General features: G+C 34.0%; 1 pseudogene; it reads right to left on the bottom strand.

Annotated features, from left to right (window-relative positions):
* The window catches only part of LOC150019304 (eukaryotic translation initiation factor 2 subunit 1 pseudogene), a 51,056-nt pseudogene extending 44,484 nt beyond the window's left edge, over nucleotides 1-6,572 (bottom strand).
* Nucleotides 6,573-23,403: the final 16,831 nt, after the last annotated feature.

The raw sequence follows: 23,403 nt of genomic DNA, 5'->3' as shown, positions 1-23,403 counted from the left end.
ATTCATGGCATGAATCGCTAACCTCTGACTCTGTGTTTGTTTAGCTAACATGGAGCGTTTGCCCCCCAGAACATTCTTGCTCCTGCTTACATCTATTGTGTAAGGCTAGTGCTTTTGAATTCTGGGAAACTACAGTCATGGCCATATTGGAGTTACAATTACATGTTGTAAAGACTGGCCTCTTTAAAAGAGAGTGCGAATGTTGTTAGAAAACATTGTCTGTCTTGGCTTCAAAGTATCCACAGCCATTCAGCAGGGAAATGTGAGGATATCAGGTAAACATGATCAAGCCAATTGTGGAAAATATCAAAAAAGAGAAAGGCAGGCAACTTTCCAATCTTCTACTTAGTGACACTAACTTTCCCTAATTATTTTTCTCCCAAGAGGTTAAAAAATAAAAAAGAAAGGGAAGGGATAATTTCAGTATTATTATTGCCATTTTCAATTTTTTTTAACAAAGAAATATGTGCGAAATTACAGTAGTACCCAGTAACAACTCTGTAGTAAAGGATTTCTCAGCAGTTCCAATACAGACACTTATTTTTGAATATTTCTATTTCAAGGGTAAAATATTCACTTTGGGGTAAAACTGGCATAAATATTCTCCACCCAGGAGCATTTTTGCTTTGCTCACTATTTTTAAGAAATCCTCAAAAAACATTTAATCATTTTTAAAGACTTAGTACATCTTACATGAATGGTGTGATGACTCTCAAAATTGAGGTTCAATTTATTGGTTATCTAGACTATAATTATAAAAAGTGGTAATCTCTTTAAAATAAAAATTTTATTTCTATCTTGATCAATCTAGCTGAATGTCAATCATCTGTGAAATTGAGAAAGAAGGATGGTGTGAGTAAATTAAGTATCAGTAACTAATAAATTCCTAAACTTCATGTAGATAGTTTGCCTCTTTCCCTTTAAATAGGCCTCACCAACTATCTTGCAGACCAATAGGAAACTTGATCAAAGATAACACTATTTCAACCAACTTTCAGAAGTCAACATCATTAAGCAGGAAAATGGCCATTATAAGCCATCTAAAAGAAAGATTTTTCTACAATGATCTAACATGAGGCCCATGGCTCATGGACGACAGTCTTTGAAGAATTCCAGGAATCTTTGACATTGATTCAAAGGGTTTTGTGCATGCGCTTGCAAGTGTGGAGACTGTCTCTTTTTCTCTGCGAGGATTAAGAGTGATCTGTAACTGAGTGTGAATATCACAAAAATCCAGATATGAGAACATACTGGAGTGAACAGACTTGTCTGTTAGTCCTTAAAAGGTTAAGGGACACCTTGCAGGTGCCAGGATACACTGGAAAGTCAGTGGTATGCTATAGAATGACAATACAATGGGGGGAAAAAAGGATGGATGAATGGACAGAGCATTTAATAAAGTTGTGATCTTGGGCAAACAACTTAACTTCTCTATTAGTTAATTAATTTACTTTATCGCATGTTATGAAAAATAACTGAATTATTTTAAAATTTCCTAAGGAGATTCCAAAATTACACATTAAAATGAAAGTTCCAGAATTTATTGTTTAAAATATTCCCAAAGGGAGAAAAATACCAAATTTTTTTTTGGTCTGCTGATCCTAGGACTTTTTCTGGTCTACCAAAAAAAGGAAAAGCTAAGTTGCTACTTATGTTTTGAGACTGACCTCTCATGTTTAGATAAACGGGTGATCATACCGCTTTTCTTTGCGCAGTTTTCAAATGTTCTCTCATATTGACATTTTATATATTATTATAACAATGAAAAAAGAGAAAGTTCCCCTCCTATCTTTGTTGGTTCCTGTGGTTTTTGAATGCTCCCTGTCTAGATACATTCTTGTTGAACCATCCTGCTTCTCTGACATCTCCTCTGATTGTGAGTCTCTCCAAGCCCATTTTTCATCATCAATTCTATAAACAGATAGACAGAGATTGGAGATTTTTAAAGGCACAGCTTTTTCACAGGGTGAGAAATGAATGTGCTTCATATCAGTTTTCGTTTTAATTATCAGATCATCAATATTGATGAGACAGTGGTCCATTTTTATTATTCTAAAGCCAGAGTTGGGTTTGCTTTAGTTTTATTTGACAATTGCAGGATGGTGTTACCAGTAAAGGAGCATGCAGAATTCAGAACTGCTATAAAATTTGCTTTAAAAGTACAAATAAAATAGGGTACATGCAATGGTATTGAGTCTTAAGAGGATTGATAGTTAATATTTAAAACACTATCATTAACATCTTTATTATAATATTGAAACATAAATCATGGAGAATATACTCAATTACTTACTAGAAATTGAAGGCTGTCCATTAGCCATTCTGCCTTACTGCTTCAAAACTTAAATAAGTGGCAATTTTAGTCATAAAATAAAGTGTTTTGGGAAATATAAATATGTAAGGAAATATAAATCTTTAGGCATAATTTTCCTCCCCAAAACAAGAAGTTAATTGGGCACTCTCACTGAAGTGCCAAGATATAAAATACTAGCTAGGTCAAGCCTCAGTTCTAGAACAGATATAATTTACAAGTGAAATATTACAAAATGGTTACATGATTCTGAAAACTCTTACACACAGTGAGGGTATTTAGTGATGAAGATTTGGAGAAAAAGAATTGATCTAGAGACATCTGGCTGGGCTCTGAGTCCACATCCCCATCCCCAGTAGCAGGAACGTCTGCATTTCCCTCAAGCTTAAAGAGAAAAACTTTAGTGAAATAGATCTTTCAGAGAGTTTAACATCTGTTCCTTGATGTAGACATGAAGGAGAGATCACTGAGTTGTTAAACCCTTTCAGGGTATGTTGATGTATGTTTCCCATGGACTTGATTTGTGGAGGGGGCAGGGGAAGGGTGAGAGAGAGAGAGAGATTGTTTAAGATCTTGTCTAATAAGTTTGTCCTTTGGAGTCTGAACAAGCCTCTGCAGAGACAAGACAAAATTTTCTGAGACTCCTGTATGCATCAGAAGAATTTGAATTCGTGAGTTTTGTGATGGCCCTACACTGTCTCACCTTAGTTACACTGGAAGCACGTTTCCTAGAATTTCCTTACCTTTATGGCTTCAGGCTACGCTGGCCATGTGGAAAATTGGCAAGGCATTTGGAAGGCAGAAATAAAGCTTAGCCTTTAAGCTCTGGAGGTGGGTGCTGGGCCCAAGTGGTTTGCACCGGTAGTTGCAGCTTCGCTGGCTCACCATGCTGGCATAATGCTCTACCCGGACCCATAACTCCTCCAGGGCATTCTAGATCTTCTCTTCCAGCTACTGAGTCCTTGGCCAAGTGTGCGTGTGCAACTCCAGGGCATGGAGTGCCATCTTTTTTCCTTCAGGAATATTAATAGCAACAAAGTTGGAGGTAATGAGGCTGACTCGGTTTATAGTTTGTTCTGAAGGTCCCTGTTTGTCCTTGCAAAGTCCAGGTTGTCTCTGTTCTTATTCATGTTTGAATTTCTTTTTTGACTACCAGGCTAGCTGACCTATAGTGACTCTAGGTTCATCACCAGATTCAGGACAACAGACTGCTCTATCAGCTCCTATAATTGTATGATCCCTATCATACAACTCTTATTCTGTGTCTCCCTTAGCAGTTTTGCTTCTCTGATCTATCTCAGACCAATACGAGACATAATAGAAAAAGGTTCATCACTCAAAACTTAGTCTCTTGGTGATGGGGGTAGGTATTGAGGAAAATCACCAGATACACCAAAAGAGCCCCCTGTCCCCAGGAGAGTGGGCTTTCTATCTCAGCCAAGCCCAGAAAGCAGGCAGCTTGACAGCACTTGTAGGTGACTGCAGGCATGCAGTCTTTTCACCTGACAGAGCCTACTGGGAAAAGAAAAGTAACTGACATTTTGTCTGAAGTCGGAAACTTTGACTTTTTAAATACAGGACTGGGCATTCATTGTACTGAAATAAGACTGCTTTGTGATATAACATGACAGCAACTTGAATTAGCTGAATGTGAGTAGAAAAGTCATGGGTGCCTCAATTTTTAATCCAGTTACAAGTGAAACAGTCCCACTGAGCAAAGTTAAATGAACAATTGCTAATATATTAAACGTGCTTTTGATTGTGTCTCTCTAGTTTGATTGCTTGTTCACCATATTCTTTTCATCACTAAGCTTAATTTCTTTCCTTTCCATGTGTTTGTTTATTTCCCTATATACCTGTTCAAATCCTTTCTCTTCTCTTTTCCAGTATTTTTGACTTTTTGTGTTTTCTGCTTTGTACTAACATCATCATCCATTTGCAAATCTTTCCTTAAGCAATTCAATTTCTAAATTCCACATCTGTTTCCTTTACATTCAGTGACAAAGAAACAAAGTTACGCTTGTCAAGTCAAAGAAAGTTTACTAGTCAAAAGACCTGAGATTGTTCCCCTAGAATGAGGTGGATATAAGCAGGATCCTTTTTGAAATGCATTAGGTTATGAGCTGCTTTGAAAAAGGCACCTGTTTTCAATTTAACCACTGCAGGTTCATGAACGTGTACTTGTATATTACTCAGGACTGTTAGAAAACACATCCTGGTAGAGCACTAGGATGTATTTCCTAGCTAATTTTCAATTCTAAGAGAAAATAGCCTTACAAAATGCCTGAAAGAGTGGGTGTGTGTTTTTATTTTAGAGAGAGAGGAAGAGAGAGGAAGGGAGAGAGAGAGAGAGAGAGAGAGAGAGAGAGAGAGAGAGAGAGAGAGAGAGAGAGAGAGAGAGGATTTATTGTTCCACTTATTTATGTATTTATTGGTTGCTTATTGTATGTATCCTGACCAAGGATTTAATCAACAACCTTGGCATATGGGGAGGACACTCAAAATCAACTGAGCTACCTGGCCAAGGACAAAGCATGTGTATTTTTCATTCAAAACTAACTGGTGTGATTCAGAGCTTCAACTAAAATATTGCTAAACAAATCTCTAAAATGAAAAACCACTCAATGAATGCAAAATTGCTTTATCTTTGGCCTGCTTGTTTGACATAGATTAGTTAAGGCCTTGTCCCTGGCTGGTTTGGCTCAGTGGATTGAGCGTTGGCCTGCGAGCTAAGTGTCGCTGGTTCGATCTTCCAGTCAGGGCACATCAGAGAAGGAAAACTCTGACTCCAAAAAACCTCCGCTGCCTTGCGGCATACCTCTTCAGGGGAAAGGCTAAGGGAGTAAACCCCGACAGAAAATCCGGAGCCGGAGTCCCTAAGGCGGTTTGACGTTGTAGTCAACACCGGCAACTCCTGCGGCGCACCTGAAGCCAAGCTGTATTGACTCCGTCTTTCCCTTGGGCCCTTCAGCTGCGAAGAGAGGGGGGGTCTGCTGCATGGGCAACAGCAGACCCTCCATATCACCCTGCCCAGGCTCTGTAGCTTCAGCTTCACTGGAGAGGACACTCCAGCGTCATCGCAAGATGTCGATTCAACACGGGAGGAGACAGATACCGTGTCACTCCCGAGTCGGACTGCACAGCCATTCTCGGCGGTGCAGATAGACTCTTAAGAAGCTACACCATCGTCTCTCGAGACGGACGGCTGCCGACGACGAGGAGTTAAGGCCTTGTTGATTCCACTTCCAACTTTAGTGATTGGTATGGTGGCTAAATTGGCTCTTCCTTTCAATGAAATTACATTGAAATAGAAGTTTCATTATAGAAGAAGGAACAGAAAACGTTAAGTAGAAGTGGCAAATAGCTCTGAAAGGAAATTTGTGTTGGCTTTCTGTTCTGTTCCTTCTGCTCACTCTGGGCAGCCCAGTCCTATCCTGTGGGGTAGTAGTGATGACAGAGAAATCATCTAAGCCTAGGTTGCTACAGGTGTTCTACTCCAAGGCCTGTTGGAAACGCTACCAGTAAAACAAGTTTGTCTCAGTAAATTTCAATTTTGCCAGTGCTGCCATTTGCAGTAATGAACAGAGGAGGAAACCTATTAAATGAAGGGGACTTGTCCATATTAAATAGTCAGTACAAAAAGAGCAAGTTAAAGAGAAAATTGATAGGAAAACCACATGAGAAAGAGAGAGAGAGAGAGAGAGAGAGAGAGAGAGAGAGAGAGAGAGAGAGAGAGAGAGAGAAAGAGAGAGAGAGAGAGAGAGAGAGGACATAGAGCCCAGAGAGAAAAAGGCAGAAACTATAAACTAGTCACACAAAATTAATTGGAGCTAATACAGTAAAAATTTACTAGGAACAGTTAAGTTTTCTGTAAAGATTGCAATACTAATTCTCCAATCTGATTACCCTGGCAACATGGCTCCTTTTTTAAAAAAAAAAGAAAAAATGCCATTATAATAGGAAAATAAATGAACAAAAATTATGTGAAAAGTGATTAGAGGGTAGGTCTTAATCCACCTTGGAAAATGCTTAGGGGAAACATTGAAAGCCATTTGTCCCAAAAGAAGTGAAATCATAAGGAAATTCATGGAATTGAACAAGGATAAGTAGAATGTGTTACCTTCAAATGTTTTCTGCATCTGTGTGCTGCAGTTCCAGCCTTGGATGAAGGCAAATAGAATCCCTTCCTCTGATGCCATGACTTGAAGGGGTCACACTGCAGTTTCCTTCCAGCTGCATCTGTTTGCGTGATATGAGGCATCCTCGCCCTTTTGGGGTGTGTGCACTAGGCCCACGCATCACTTCCCAGGCCACGGTCCTGGTTCCTGCACTCTGAAATGCTCTGCCCAAATGGCTCCCAGTCTGTGTCTCTGGCCTGCCTGGTCCTCTCTCGGATGGATTGCACCACTGTTGTGGGTACCTGTAGGCACAAGTGTTGGCCAAAGGAGGTTGTTTGTGGAGACTTCAGACAGTTCCAGAAATTCAGGCCAGGGCACTGGGCCGGGTAGTGCAGGCTGGGCTGGGAAGGAGAAGAGGGCACACTTCGCAGCTCCATTTAGTCACTAAACTATGCCTTTGCAGGTCATTTTGAGAAGCACCCTTTTAAAAGTAATAGATTGAGTACATTTAACTATGTTATTTCACATTTAATATAAGGTTATATATTTAGACATGAAATTTGAGCCTCCATTTCTATTCTCCTAGATCTTGCAAATGTTAAGGGCAGGCCTGCCATTGCATGGCATAGATAATTGCACTTATGTTTATGTTGACAGTACTTTTCTCTATAAGTACTTTAAAGACAAGGATGAACACTAGCCTACACATATTATGAGTATTCTTGAAGTATGACTTAAAAATCTGTAAATACAAAATTAAGATAATTCATTTTATTCTTATCCATATATGAAATCGCCTATGGCCTTCTATGCATATGCTCATCAAGGACAAGAAAAATGAACAGACCAAGAGCCAGGGGAGAAAATATTTGCAGAGGTAGGCACGTGCATTAAAAAAAAAGAAACATGATAAATAACAGTGCACGTGAGTCACTATTATGGGCACAACTCAGCCAAGAAGCATATTTTTAAAAATATATTATTTTCAAATTTTTTAGTCCTAAAAATAAACTAAAATAGTGTGATCCAATGCTTCTCAAGTGCTGGTAACTTCCTTATTGTTTTTTCTCAATAACTTCTCATATGATTAAAATGCTATTCCCATCATTTGATTAATAGAGACAATGGATGTGAATACATTGAAATTGTATTATTATACATATTATATCACCATAAATAAGCAAAACATTTATTATATTTTATATAGTAAAACTACACTATCTATGCAAATATTAACTTAATTATTGTGAACATTTATGAAAATGCCTTAGAGTTCAGTGTTGCATTATTAGCACTGATTTTGAATAATGACCATGGTAAGACATATCTAAGACAAATAAATTGGAAGTCCAAATCTATTCTTCATATTTGACTTTAGTATTGCGTATAATCTTCCTTGAGCAAGTTATTTGTGTATTATATAATATTTGCCCTTTAGAGTCAAGTTCCATAGGATGGTGCTCTTTCACCAAAACAACATTGCAAAGAGCTAAGTGACACATGTAGTGCAGAACTCGGGATTCATGATGAGCAGGCACAGAGACGGTCCCTGTTCCAATGGAGCTTGCAGTCTGGAGTGTGAGAGAAGCAGCCCTGGGAATTAGTGAATGTGTAATTACATTTATTCAGATAAATGCTTTGTGTTTAAGGAGAGTGGTCTATAAGGACATCTCATAAAGCAGTGCTTTGCAAGCTTTAACATACATCATATTCCTCTGGAGGACTTATTAAATAAAACATATTACTTGGCCCTAACTCCAGAGTTTGATTTTGTACATCAAACTACTACTTCTCAGGGAAACTGATGCTACGAGTCCTGGAACCAAACTTTGAGAAACAGTGTAAAAGAGAAATCTCACCCAGATTGGGAGATGATTGCTCTTACATTTGTATCCAACATGCAAAACAATTTGAGTTCAGAGAATGCTGAATAAACATCTGCTGATTTTGATTATGTGGTTCCTGTAACATATTCCACTTACCAGGGAATTTATTATGACAAACACAATCAATTGAGCAGAAATCCAACAAGTGGTAGTTTTGTGATTAGAAATTTAAAAAAAACCCTCCATAGCTTGTTTTTCCTCTTTGATTATTGTCATTTATAAAATTATATTTTAAGTAATAGGAAGTGCAGGAAATTTTCTCTGAAGAAAAATGAAGAATGGTAATTACTATAATGGAAGCAATAAGCAATTACAACAGAACAAAAGGCATAATGTAATCCAAGAAAAGTAAGTTAACTAGAACTCTGTGCCAAGATGCCATTGGTGTACAGCTTATTGTTTAGTTTAAACTGGAAAAAATTATATAAAGCAAGCATAAGAAATTACATGGACTTCAAATGTCAGTATGTCAAAATATTGCACGCTACACCAAAGTAGTTAAATGGTGAATAATTCATATTTGCAATATTTTTTCCAAGATACCTTAGTTTTGTTATCTTTGAGTAGTGCTCATCCTACTCATACTGAAAAAATAAATATTAAAACAAACTGAAATATTAAGTATTATAAAAGTATAATATTGTATGAAGGCCTTATGGCTATACTTGATATAAATATATGAATGAAAATATAGAATTAAAATTCAGTGTTGTTATAATTTTATAACAGCATTTACTTTGCATTTTCATATTAATAAAATAATGAACGATTATAACAAAGAAATTTTAGAGATAAAGTTGTAATGTATCAATAAATTATTCACAATTCCCCCTCTATGCTACAACTACACAATGCAACAACACTATAATTTCCAATTAATGGAAGAAATGACCTTTCTCTATATTGAAAAGAAGCTATTCCTAAATATTTTCTTCAGGTTATTAACTTGAATCTAAATTCTTTATCCTGACGTTTTTGAGGATTCTATTTGCTTCTATAAAAATCAAGTTAGTTCATTCCTTTGTTTGCTTAAACCTAAAAAGCAACTGTTAAAAAGAGTGACCCAATGCTTCTCAAGCATAGTTTTTTTCAAAGGATGTTAGCTTTAAGAATAATTGAAAATATTGATGTATGTTGACCGGCAATTTATGAGAGCTTGACTTATCATAATTACATGTCTCATAAAAAATAATATACATACCAAAATATGTTTACCAATATGGAATGGGCCATAACTAATGCCATACATGTCTGTGCTGGATAACTCAATAGAAGCAAAATTGGAAATAATTTTTGTGCTCTTGGTAAAATTTCTGTTTCTAGTTACAATAATTTGCAAGAAAAATCATTCAACTAATAATACATACAGAACTTCTAATTCTGATTTGATTAATTTGCCTTTCTCAGTAACCATGGCCATGGATAATTAGGTAGAATGCCATTAGAAATCATGGAAGTTAAATTATTATTAATTTTAATATAAGTAAATGTCCTGAAAAAGGAGCAGAACCTATCTAAGCTATAAAATGTTGGTTACAAGATTCAACTACATTGTCATCTCCAGGAAATTGTTTCTTGACCCAAACTGTCATAGTTAGAGTGGATTGCATGCCCCTCTTCTGTTCAGTAGCAACAGTGCTTGATGACTCCGCTGTGGTCCAGCTCAGTACATGCTATTGATAATACTCATCCACTTATGCCTGCATATTTGAATAATGAACTCCATAGGTGTATTAAATGTCTTATTCATTTATTCCTTCCACTTTTTTAAAATTTAATTTTAACTTTTTATTAACATTTTTTTTTAGCAGTTTTAGGTTCAAAATAAAATTGAGGGGAAGATACAGAGATTTCTCGTGTTCCTCCGACCCTGGAAATAGCCTCCTGTATTATCAACGAAAATCACAAGAATGGTTCTTTTTCTTTTAAATCAAGGATAAACCTATATTGATGCTTCATAACCACCAAAGTTCCAAGTTTACATTATAATTCACTATCAGTATGGAAAATTCCATGGATTTGAACAAATATATCATGACATATATCCATCACTTTATCATCATATGAAGTATTTCTTTGCCCTAAAAGTCCTCTGTGCTCCACCCCTGCCACCCAATCCTCTGAAAACCACTGATATTTGTATTGTCTTCATAGTTTTGCCTTAACCAGATCAGCATATAGTTGGAATAATTCAACATGTAGCCTTTTCATATTGGCTTCTTTCAATTAATTATATGCATTTAAGTTTTTTCATGGTTTGATTTTAAATAAACTTTTCTTTTTTTTTTTTTTTTTAGTGCTGATCAACATTCCATGATCTGAATGTACCACAATTGATTTGTTCATTCACATAATTGAAGGATATCTTGGCTGCGTCCAAGTTTTGAAAATTATGAGTAAAGCAACCATAAACATCCACATGTAGGTTTTTGTGTAGAGGTAAGTTTTCAGCTTCTTTGAGGAAACATCAAGGAGTACAATTGCTGGATCATATGGGAAGACTGTTTAGTTATGAAGAACTGCCAAACTGTCTTCCAAAAGGGCAAGTCATTTTTTATTCCCATCAACAATGAATTAGAGTACTTTTCCTCCAATCCTCACCATTTGCTGTTGTCACTGTTTTGGATTTGGGGCCATTCTATTAGGCGTGAAGTAGTATTTCATTATCGTTTTGAGTTGCATTTCTCTGAAGACATGACTGGGAGCATCATTTTATATGTTTATTTTTTATCTCCATATTTTTGGAGAGGTGTCACTTAATGTTTTGGCCCATTTTTATATTGGGTTGTTTATTTTCTTAGTAAGTATTAAGTATTCTTTGTTCTTTATTCTTTGTGTATTTTGGATAACAGACCTTTCAAGATATGTCTGTGCAAACATTCTCTCTCAGTCTATGGATGGGCTTATTCTCCTGAAAGTGTCTTTGTAGAAGTTTATAATTTTAAAGGCCAGCTTATCAATTATTTCTTTCATGGATCATACCTTTGGTAGTATACCTAAAGTCTCATTGCCATACATGTTATTAAAGGTTTTTTTCTATGTTATTTTTTTTTATAACTTTAAAGTTTTGCATTTTACATTTAGGTCTGTGATCCATTTTTTAATTTTGTTGTTGTTGTTGTTGTTGTTATTGAGGGTGTAATGTCTGCCTAGATTCATTTTGTGGCTTATGGATGTCCTATTTTTCCAGCACCATTGATTGAGAGGATTATCTTTGCTCCACTGTATTGTCTTGGCTCCCTTGTCAAAGATCAGTTGACTATATTTATGTGGACTCTTATTCATTTCTAAAACCTCAACACCCAGCAGAGCATCTAGCACATGATAAGTTTTTCATTATACCTTCATTTAATTAAGGAATGAATGAATGAGGAATCTTGGTTTAGATATGATGTTTTATGTATTTAATTTCTAAGGTTTTTTTTTAAGGCAGTTGACAAAAATGAACAGTACAAAAAAATCAATAAAAACAATCATTTTGAAAGAAGAAATGATCAGAGTAATGTTAGTAATCAGACAAAATAATATGAAAAATTTAAAATAGTTAATTCTAGGTTAATATTTAGTTCTTAGCATCTAATTGGCTGCTTTAAAATAGAGAAGGCTATTATATTATATAACATTCTGCTAAAAACAAACTATGGAGATAGTACAATGATAGCTTTTGCCAAGTGTTGGTATGTGAGAATGAATAAGCAGGACACAGAGGATTTTTAGAACAATCGAATACTCTGTATGATAATATAATAATGGATACATGTTAGTAGTGTATGTTTGTCTAAACTCATAGAATATACACCACCAAGAATAAACTGCAATGTAAACTATGGACTTCAGGTGATTATAATATACCAATGTAGATTCACCAATTATAACCAATATACCACTCCTTTAGGGGATGTTGATAATGGGGGAAGGCTATGCTTGTGTAGAGTCAGGGAATATTTGGGAACTCTCTGTATCTTCCCCATTTTTGTGGTGAATGCAGAACTATTCTAAACAAATAAAATCTTCAGTTGTTAAAAAAAAAGTAAATTAGAAAAGGGAATAAAAAAGAGAGAGAACAATAAGAATATATTCTATGATAAGTAACAAGCAGAAATGCTAATTTGAAGAGAAATATGATTAAATTAAAAGAAGTACCCAGAAAAAATAACAGAAACATTTAATATGTTGTTAGTTCCAGGTAAAATTTGAGCTCTAAGATTCTTTAAAACTAAAGAAGAGAGACACATATATTAATATGTAAAGTAATTATAAATAAAAATAATTTTCTTATTTTTTCAAAATTAAGATTTTAGAGAATTATCCCTGATGCTTCTTGAAGAGAACACTGTGAGTTATAATGGACCTTATTCTTAAAAATATGTATAATGACTATAAAGGCAAAATTTCAAGTAATGGCTTCTAGTATATTTCTCCATCCGAACTGAGCACATGATAGGCAAGTCTAATGTAAGCAATTGTTCAAGAGGTTCAAACATTGAGGTCCAAATGCAGTTCTTAGGGAGTCCAACTTGCTATAAAGAACTATTCTCAATACCAAGGGTGATATAGGATTCAAAACATCCTCTAAAGCACCCCTATTAATAGCAACCATGATCTTCATTTTTCTTAATATTGAGGAAAAAAGAGTACGAGGTTATAGTCTGTGGAAATCTTAAGACCTCAGAGTCATTTTGTTGAACAAAGGCAGGCACTGAGTGTTTTATAATCAGATAAGGATTGTTAATATCTGAAAATAAAATTAGATTTCAAAACAAGGGATTATGTCTCAATAAGTGCCTAGGCATTTTTACATGAGGGTAGCAGAAGAAAGGACATAGGGCCTGAGTGTCCTTGGCAAATCATTCTGCATCTCCTCCAAAATAAAAATAAATAAATGATTGAGGCCTTAAAACTTATACCTCAGTACATGGCCTCAATGATTTTAGCTTGAACTATTTTTTTAGCAAATATTATCAATCATTTACCAAGGTATATAAAACATTGCATTTTAAGCAATTTGACTTCCTGGTGAACCATTAAACGTTAAATTAATTGTCAAATAGACCCTGAGGTAAGTAAACATGTTAGCAAGCTGGATACAGTGGTTGGCTAGAATCCAATTAGACATGGAGAGCATGTGCTAAAAACTGATTGCAGTTCCAGAGTAGTTGATCTTAAGTCATTCCATCTGACAGCAATTGCCAGCTACTAGATCATGATAATAAGTTCATATCATCAACATGTTGCAGAATATATATATTTTGGTTATCTATAGTAGGAGCAACTATTCATTCAGTTCATCTAAGAGCTATACATCATTAATCCAAAGTTAAAGAGCAGGAATATTAAAAACTCTGATTTTGTGAAACCTGGCTTTAGTATATTTTTCAAGGTCATATCACCAGCAATTTCCTGAGTAGAAAATTATGTGTCTATATATTAAACTCATTTGTATTGTTTGCATTGCATTAAATAGGATTCAATATACTACTTGAAATTGAAAGTTACATGTGCAAAGTTATAATGGTGTCTATCACTAGAATTCTACAAATTCAGACAAAAATTTGTATAATCTACTTTATATATTTTCAAACATCTACATTCTTAATGCATATTTATATTTTGTTATTCCACAGCAGAAAAAAATTGAAATTTCCCTACGATTGAATTTGAGAAGAAACACAAAAAGAATCAAATGTGTTTTTTACATTGTAAAAGAAAAAAGTTTTTCATATAATTGAAATTTTTTGATAAGAGGACAATTTTTCTAGATAATACAGATATTTTCTGTTACTCATTTTGATAACTTAATAAGAAGACACTCAGAGAAAAGAATCAAGAAAGTCTAGACTAGGATCCTTTATTCAATAAACTTAAATCATAATCACCTACTGGATACTATTCCTCCTAAGAGTATTTGGAGAGCTGAAGTAGTATAATACAAGCATAGTTTACTCATCTTACACTGATGAATTAGAAAATAATTGAAATAGCTCATTATTTTCTAATCCCTTATACATTAATTTTGGACATCTATATATAGCCAAAGAATTTAGCTTGAGGAGATTAGTATTAATGCAGTTTGTGCTTAGTAATGACCTGAGTGGATCACATTCCAGACTTAGTAGGATGAGGGAGCAGAAAGTAAGTAAATGGCAGCAGTCTCTGCTCTGTCTCCCAGATGAAAGTGGTGTAACAAAGGTTTCCATAAGAATGATAACATCACAGAAGCATTTAAACATAATTGGATTGCTTTCAGTATAATTACCCTTATAAATCTGATTTGAGTCTTCCTATGAACTTCTATATCTAATTGGCAAAATTTAGTGGAGGATAGAAAAACAATAAATACAGGATGTTCATTTCAATGTTTCAGCAGCCTAAGTGCTACTTATTAAGTTTTTCCCTCTATCTTTTCTGAATCTCATTGTTGTTTCAAAAATAATCTTATAATATTTATAACCTTTATGCATGTATTCATACATATGTGCAAGTAATACATATGCTATTATAAGTTATTCTAGTGAATACAAATTAAAAATAATTAATACTTAATAACTATTTTTATCATTTGTCCCTGAAAATCTTGGTGTTTTCTATTAAATTGATATGGAGATAAAGTAATATTCTGGTGTTATTTAAAAGCCTAATAACAGTGCATCATAAGAAATAAATATATCAATTAGACATTAAGTAGATGTGTTCAGTCTATTTTACTTATCTTCTATCTTTTACTAGAATAGTGTTGATGCCCAACCCACATGCCTTTTACATAAAAATTCATATTAGAAAGACTTGGTTGTAATATGATATCAAATATTAAAAAATTAAAATGCAAATTCACTAAAGTAATGGTAAAATTATAATTTTCAATGTTATTTTTAAGTTAAAACTAAGAAGATTATTACTTTAGCAAAATTTATTACATTTTAAAACAAGTTTTATAACATACTTAGTCAAAATTATTCTTAATAACCAATTAAAAATAATTATCTATGTAAAATGCCTGGTAAATGTAATTTTAATGTTTTTATCCTTTGTCCTACTGAAAAAATGTTTTTCTTATATATTCATACCCATCAGTACTATAAAAATATTACTATAAACTCATGCTTATGCACAACATTCTTCCTCTGCTATATTGATGCTTTTGAGAACTTTAACTTTTAAAGTCATCCAATACTTAGTAATTCTCTTTATGGAAATTCTAGATCTCTTTTCAATCCATTTCATATTTATAGTTTGAGCTTTCAGCACTTATATAGGTCCTATGTTACTGAACAGCAAGTTGAGGTCTCAAGGTCCGCTGCGACCCTCTAGGCAAAATTCCAGAGGCAAAGGTTCAGTGATAAAGGAAAGGAGTCTATTCAAAAGCAACCACTTAAGCCTATCAAGTCACAGCTTCATTTACTTAAGCGTATCAATTAAGGCTAAACTCTAATACTTGGGTTCTCCTATCTTTTCCCCTGTTAGTTTCTATAGGGTTATTTTACAAACTAAAACAACATTACACAAAAGATACAAACTAAAACAACATAATACACAAAAGCTACATAATTCTAGAAAAATAGCAGGCTTCTGACTCAGAGCCTGTTCCCTCTAGAACATCCAAAAATAAACCTGCCACCCTCTGCCAGACCAGCCCAATCCTAGACTGTGCCCAGAGTTCTTTTCCATACAAAATACCATACATTGGGAAATGCATCTTGATCATCCAGGCATCCTCAAGGAAGAAGAGCCTCAGAGCCTGAGCCAGACCCTGGAAGAGAGCCATCTCAGGAACCAGAAAAGCTTGTGACCCGAAGATCCAGCCCTCTTTCTATTTCCATTGGCTCTGGAGGCATTCAGTTTCTCAGCCAATACTGTCCTCAATTGCTTTCCATTGCCTTGGCAAATTCCTCCTTCTCCCCAGTGACCTTAATGAGATCTCTCTGTATTACCTATGTTCACTCAAAAATGAATTTAATGTTATTGCAGTCATCAGAAAGTATTGAATTCAGATATAGTCACAATGTGAATTACAAGCATGGTTAGAAATATAATATAGATAGAAACCTGAGGATGAGTATAAATAAATCATCCCTAATTCTTTGTACAGTAATCTACACACAAAAACACTAAGAGACTCTAGATAAATGTCATCATGCTGAACTATAGCTCCATTTATTTCAGGCTTATATGTTAAAACAACTACAAGCTGTTCTATTTTAGGCTTTGAAACAGTAAACAGTGACCACTGTGCAATATGATATTATACCTAACAAATGATTAGTATAGAAAATCTTAATGTATCATGAGTAGAATATGTTGCATATTTTATAAATTTATGGCAATAACATTATGCATATACCACAAGACCCACTTTTAGAAAGAAAAGATAAAGTAATTACTTAATTATAGTGAAGTGGAAATTGCTGCAATGTTTTGCAATATGTGAACTTGAATTTCAGCTGAGTGAGCTTCCATTTTAAGTGAAGTTTTCTGCCAAGAACAAAAATGCATTTATAATACAATGGTTTTAAATAATGAAGTGATAACTTCTTTTGCCAAATGAAAGCTCAGTATGGTTAATTGTCCAGGCATAGCCAAGTTGAACTACTTTGAATTTTTGTCATTGAATGACTATTACCTGCTGAGTCAATGATTTCTGTGAGCTTTACTTCTTTAACAAATGATAACAGTAATAAAAAGTAAAGCAGTGTTATAATAAAAACAATTAAAATTAAGACTGTGTTTAGAAAATTAATGAAAAAAATTTTAATCCTCACCCAAGGACATTTTTTTATTGCTTTTTTAAAGAGGAATTTAGTGAGAGAAAAATCTATGTGAAAGAGAAACATCAATTGATTGTTTCCTGTATGTGCCTGTCTAGAGGCTGGGGTGGAAAGGGTAGGAGGTATTGAACCCACAATCTGGCCATGTGCCCTGACAAGAAGTGGTATATAACTGCAACATTTTGGTTATGGGATGACACAACCAACTGAGCCACACTGGCCAGGGCATGAAAATGTTTTTTAAAGATAAATTTTTATTTTGAATCTGTCAAGTGGGCAGAAGATGCCACATAACAAAATTATTTCTGAAAAACTAATTGGTAAAAAATGAAGAGGAAAAAAGAAGGGAGAAAAATAGAAAAAATAAGAGTTTCTAGCTTCTATCTTTCTGTATAACACTGTGGGGTAAAAGTAGGTTTACAATTGTGAATACATGAAACAGAGTTTATTCTTGTATTATAACTTATTAATTATTGTATTATTTTCCATATGAACAACTAAATATCTCTTTTCCTTTTATATGTAATCAGTTTAAGTGTTCAACTTGATTAAAAGTAAGTAGATTATCTAAAACTAATTTATATAAACAAATTTAAATATAATTTTACACTAAGAATTATATAAAATTATTTCTTATGTGAAAACTTGTATTTTTATTTTACATATACAAAATTTTTTAAAATTTGACAATTCATTGCATAATATATGCTCAAACATGTGCATGCAAATGACATGTACCTGTGTATCTGTTTCACTGCCACACAGATAAAAAGTCACCATATTATTAATAATCCAGAAGTTCCCTTTAGCCTTTAGTAACCCCAAGGCTTCCTCTTCTCTTGAGATAATGAATATATAAACATCCATTATATGTAAAAGTGAAGCTATTTGTATATATAGTCAGGTTAACTTGAGTTTTCTTTGCTTTTTGTTGTATTTTTATTTTCCATATATGTAGGAATCTCTAAAATTATTCTTAGTTTTGCCTATTTTGAATTTATATACATGGGTCAAACTATATGTTTTCTTTTGTGTCTTATATGATAGATTAAACATTAAGTGGGAAAATTTATTCTTATTGTAGCTCTAGTTTGCTTTGATCCATAACAATGTAGTATTCCCTTGTTTGGATATATGATCATCTATTACCTACTCTAATATTGCAAACTTTGAGGATATTTCAAAGTAAATTATTATACATGAATCAGTGGTCCATTAGGATATAGCCACTTGTATATATTAATACATATTTAAGACTTGAATGGTTTGGTTATGTGTTATGAATATATCAAATAAACAACATAATGTCTCATGTTTTGCAAAATAGTTGTATCTGTTTGCAAGAGACCATGAAAATTTGTGATGCTCTATGTCACTGTCATCACTTGTTATTATAAGATTTTTTATTTTTTCAATTCAATGGGTATGTTTTTGAAATTTCTTTGTAGTTCTAATTTACATTTTTATGATGATTTATAAACTGGAACATTTTATATATTGATTTGTCAACTTGATGTCCTCTTTTTTGAAATGGACATTTAAATCTCTTGTTTATTATTTACAATAATTAATATAGTGCTAGTAGTAGGTTTTCTTGTCTTTTAAGTAGTCCCTGAGGGAAAGATTTAAACATTTTAGTTAAGTAAATTATTTATTGTAGGAATTGTATAGCATAAATTATCAAGCTTAGAAAGTTCTCCAATATTTCTACTTTACTAAAATTTTAGGTAATAACATAGATGCATTTGAAATTTATGAAAATCTTTCTGAGAATCCATTGAGGTGCTCATTAAAATGTTATCTTTTAATGTATTATATTTTCTCCTTTAATATGTTAATATAATATATAATATACAAATGTGATATGTAGTATGTTGAAATAAGCTTCATAAATATTTTTATATATTGTTCATTCAGTTTACAAATATTGTGTTGTAAAATATTCACAACTAGGGCACAGAGTTCCAGGTTCCACCCCACGGGACGTGTCCCAACTTTGCTTCTCACCAAACCTTGCTGTCTCAGCTCGAGAGATCTGCCTGTCTGATGACTTCTGCCTCTGGACCTTTTGTCATGGCCCGCCCTCCATCCCAAACAGATACTGACCAGTCGAGTTTTGTCTCATTAGCTCTCATTCTAGGACCTTGCCTCCTGTGATTCCTTGTCAGCTTCATCAGAAGAACCATCAACACAGATATAATACAGACAGCTTACACCCCTATGCTCCTGTCTACTCCTCAGTACCAACCCCTGCCAGCCCAAGAAACATCGGAAATATAGACACATAGCTGGTAATGTACTCTCTATGCCCATATGTCAGCAGGAAGTAGTCAGAACGACTGCAACTCCCTTTTCCCCTAAACCCTCCATCCATGACCCTGGAGCTCAGCATCGTTCTTTTTATCACAAATAAAATACTGGAAATGTCAGAACAAGGAGGCAGCAAAGATGCACACCTGGAATTTTGGTATATGCTAACCAACCTGGTCCTTGCTGAGGCTCCCAAAGGAAATGCTGATGGACCTAGCCCAATATGTTAACTAACCTGTTGCAGGAGAGGGAAAGCAATAAGATGTAAATGACCTACTGAATATGTTGATAAGCAAACTAACCCTCACCAAAGCGTGCAGTTGACAGGTATAAAAAAGGCACCTGCAGAAGTGAGGGTAGGACTCCTGTAGGCCCATGAGGAGGACCGGAGTCCCCATTCCCCATTCCCCATTCCCTGTTCCCCATTCCCCTTGCTCCTAAGAGCCCTTGAGTCAGTCTGGGAGTTGCCTCTCCCCTCCTCCCCCTCCCCCTTTTCCCCTCAATAAATCTGTTGCTTGCTCCCCCCAAAAAATAAAATAAAATATTCACAACTATATTTATTAATGGAATTACTCTATAATTTTTTACTTTGTGTACTGTTCTTGTAAGGTTTGGATTTTATTGTTTTTCTAGCTCCATAAAATTAGTTTGGAAAAGTTGTATCAGTTTGGAATTATGTCTTCTTTATTTGTTTTATAAATATCACCAGGTACTCTCTCTGGATATGAACTTCTCAATTTTTTTCACTAGCAGTTCAATTTTTAAATACCTAAATGATTATTTGGATTTTCTGTTATTAATTTGATTATGCTAATTTTTTACTTTTTAGGTATTATTTTATTTCTCCTTAATTGCCAAACCTTTAGGCAAATGTTTTCATAATCATATTATTTTCTTTTACAAGTGATATTTTCTTTTCATTCTTGATATAGGATATTTGTAGCTTATTCTTCATTTTTGTCACTATCTGAAATTTTTTATTTGACGTGTTTACAATGAGCCAACTTTAATCTTTCTTAATCCTTTCAAGTAAGTGACTTATTTTGTTTCATTATTTTTATTATTCTCATTATTTTCTTCCATCAAACTACGTGTACCTTCTATTAAAAAGAAAATGGTGAATGTTCAGAGGAAAAAAATACATAGAAGTTGGTAGTAAGAAAAAAAATACACGTTGATAATTTGCAGGTAGATTTTTCAGATAATTATATGCTTAGGAAAATTTTGTATAGAAGTAGCATCTTCTCTTTGATACAGACACTAGCTTTACAACTATAGAATATAGAATCAATTTCCTTGTCATGATTTACTGATACTCCTGGTACTTTCTGTACCTATATATATTAATGATTGTCTTGTACCTGCTTATCTTTTAAATATTTGCACATAATTATCATTGACTTAAAATCAATTGAATCTTACATGTTTCAACTCAATTATTTTAAATATATTTTTGTATAATACTTATTCCTAAGTTTCCTCAGGCCTATCCACCTGCTTATTAGTGCGTTTAAAATATGGCATGGTTTCATGGTGCAAAATACAACAGATGTGATGTCACATGACCATTGTAGAATAGAATATTCTAAGTGCCTATAATTTTACAAGATTTCAACTAGTGTAATTTACTGTTTCATTAGCTTCCTTGCAAGCATTTTAAAAATTCTTATTCCTGTTATAATCATGCTCAAGTTAGAAATTCAAGGTCTTTTGTACATGAACTGCTACTAAATCAGATATCTTAGATCCAGTTAAAATTGTGTCTTAAATATTGGCATTTGCATTGATAAAGTCAACTGAACTTCGCTCATTTCAACTCATTTTTCTAAACCCTTGACATTTTTATATATTTGCATTCTGTCATTTGCATATGTATTATATATTCTCAATTGGGTTTTCTATTGCTACTATAATATACTTCCATATATTTAATGGCTTAAAATAACAAGAAAATTATTATCTTATGGTTTTGTAGGTCAGAGTTTAGACATGGGTCTCACTTAGGTAAAATCAAGTTGTTTGAAGGTTGTGTTCTTTTCTAGAGACTAGAGAAACATACATGTTCTTGCATTTTTCACATCCTAGAAGCTACCTACATTTTGTTCATGGTTCTTATTAGAACATTTAAACAAGGAGGCCATTAGTTGGCTCTAACGCCTTGTTAGTCTACATAAGAAAACAAAAATCCAAGCAGGAGTCAATGCACTCAAATCCATGGAAATAAAAGGTACAATATTCAATCACAAACAGCCCATTAGGAATTCTCAACCAAGGCAAGTGCCTAAGCTATAGTCACTCAAATAATTTCCTTGTTTTCTTCTTTCTGCATGTCCTCTATTAAAACCTCTCTGCTAGTTGCTATAGGTTCAGTTTTACTAACTGCTTTCTGGCATTGCCTCATTCAAGTCAATGTACGCTTAAAATAACCCCTCGAAAATTTTAATGTGCTACAGTTTATCTTTTTTACACCTCCTTCCACTTTCAAAGCCAGAACATTGTATCACTCTGACTCTTTTTCTGTTGTTTTATCTCTTTGACCAGAGCTGTACAAGGGGTTTCTGCTTTTATGAAGTCAGAGATTAGAATAAATCCACAAAGATAATCTAAATAATCTACCTAACTTTAAGGTCATTAAAGATAATCTTTTCTTTCATGTAACATAACATATTCATGGGTTCCAGAGATTAAGACATTAACATGGGTATCTTTGGGGAGCAATTATTCTGCCTAATGTAATTCTTTATTAAATAAGCACTTATTTTATCCAGGCAATATTCCATTGCTGAACAGATATCCTTTGACTATGTAAGTACTACATATATTTGAAAAACTATAATAATCGGTTGAAATCGTAGACAATGCAGCTGCATCAGTAAGTAAGTTGTTTCAGTGGCATAAGAACAGTATACAGCAAATTTTGCTTGCTTGTGCTTTGATGAACAGAACAGATGTAGTCCTTTCTTCTTGGATTTTGTTGTCTACAGAAGAGATAAACATAAAACATACAGACATACAAAAAGGTATTACAGATATTTAAATGTTCTAGGAGTACAGAGAGGGCCATGAAAGTGAATAGCAGGAAGTTACCTAACTTAGTTTGGGTGGTTAGAAAAAGGTTCTCTGAGAAAGTAGCATTTAAACTGAGACCAATGTATAAGTAGTTGGGTAAGAATTAGGTGGTGGTGGGAGATAAAAGTTGTGCTCAGGAATATTCCAAGTTTGTAGAAAAAGCTAAGGTAGAACACTGATCTGGGTATTGGCTCAGAATTTTGTGGAATGTAGAAAAAAACAGCTGGTTGGGCTATAATGAATGAAGGGTGCTGGTGGAAATTCATGAGCCTGAGAACTTATTAGGGGTTAGGAGCCTTCCAGACCAGGTCATTCACAGGTGTAATGATAATTCAAATGTGAAAGTGAGATATTTTTTTCCTTTTGATGATAAGTAAAGACAAGGCATATGTGGATGGTCTTTCAGAAGAACTGACTCTGGAGTTGGATTTTGAATAATGAATAAGTATTTATCACACATACAAAGGAAAAAACGACATTCTAGACAAAATGAATAACAAGCGCAAAAGCAAGGAAGTAAAAGCAAAAACAGCAATTTTGTTTCATGTAAAAATTTTATGAGCATGCTTTCTCGGTTGTAATTAAATAAAAGGAAATGGAACATCGAAAGGCTGGGGGGAGAGGCTGTATTATTTTACTAGAGAAGCCTACCTAAATTGACATTAATCCATTAATCTGTCCTTTTTGGGCAAATTTATTAATCCATCACTGAATCTACTCAACTGAGCAGGAAGTTTCAGAAAACAGGGCCAGGTTTTTTGATAGCATATCTAATCAACATATTTAACCTTTTTGGACTAATTTTCTCATAGTAATGTTTATAACTGTGGATAGTCTGATGCGCTTCCTGTGATAGTAAGTAATGCTATCTGTTAAATATTACTGATACGGAGTCCATGTTCCTTGTTTTACTTTATTCCCTCTATATTTACATAGAACTACATGGA

The sequence above is a fragment of the Furipterus horrens genome, unplaced genomic scaffold, assembly GCF_987537825.1.
Source record: "Furipterus horrens unplaced genomic scaffold, mFurHor1.1.pri manual_scaffold_2, whole genome shotgun sequence".
NCBI classification, from domain to species: Eukaryota; Metazoa; Chordata; class Mammalia; order Chiroptera; family Furipteridae; genus Furipterus; species Furipterus horrens.
The sequence above is the reverse complement of the archived record's forward strand: the minus strand, read 5'-3'. Positions and strand labels throughout refer to the sequence as shown.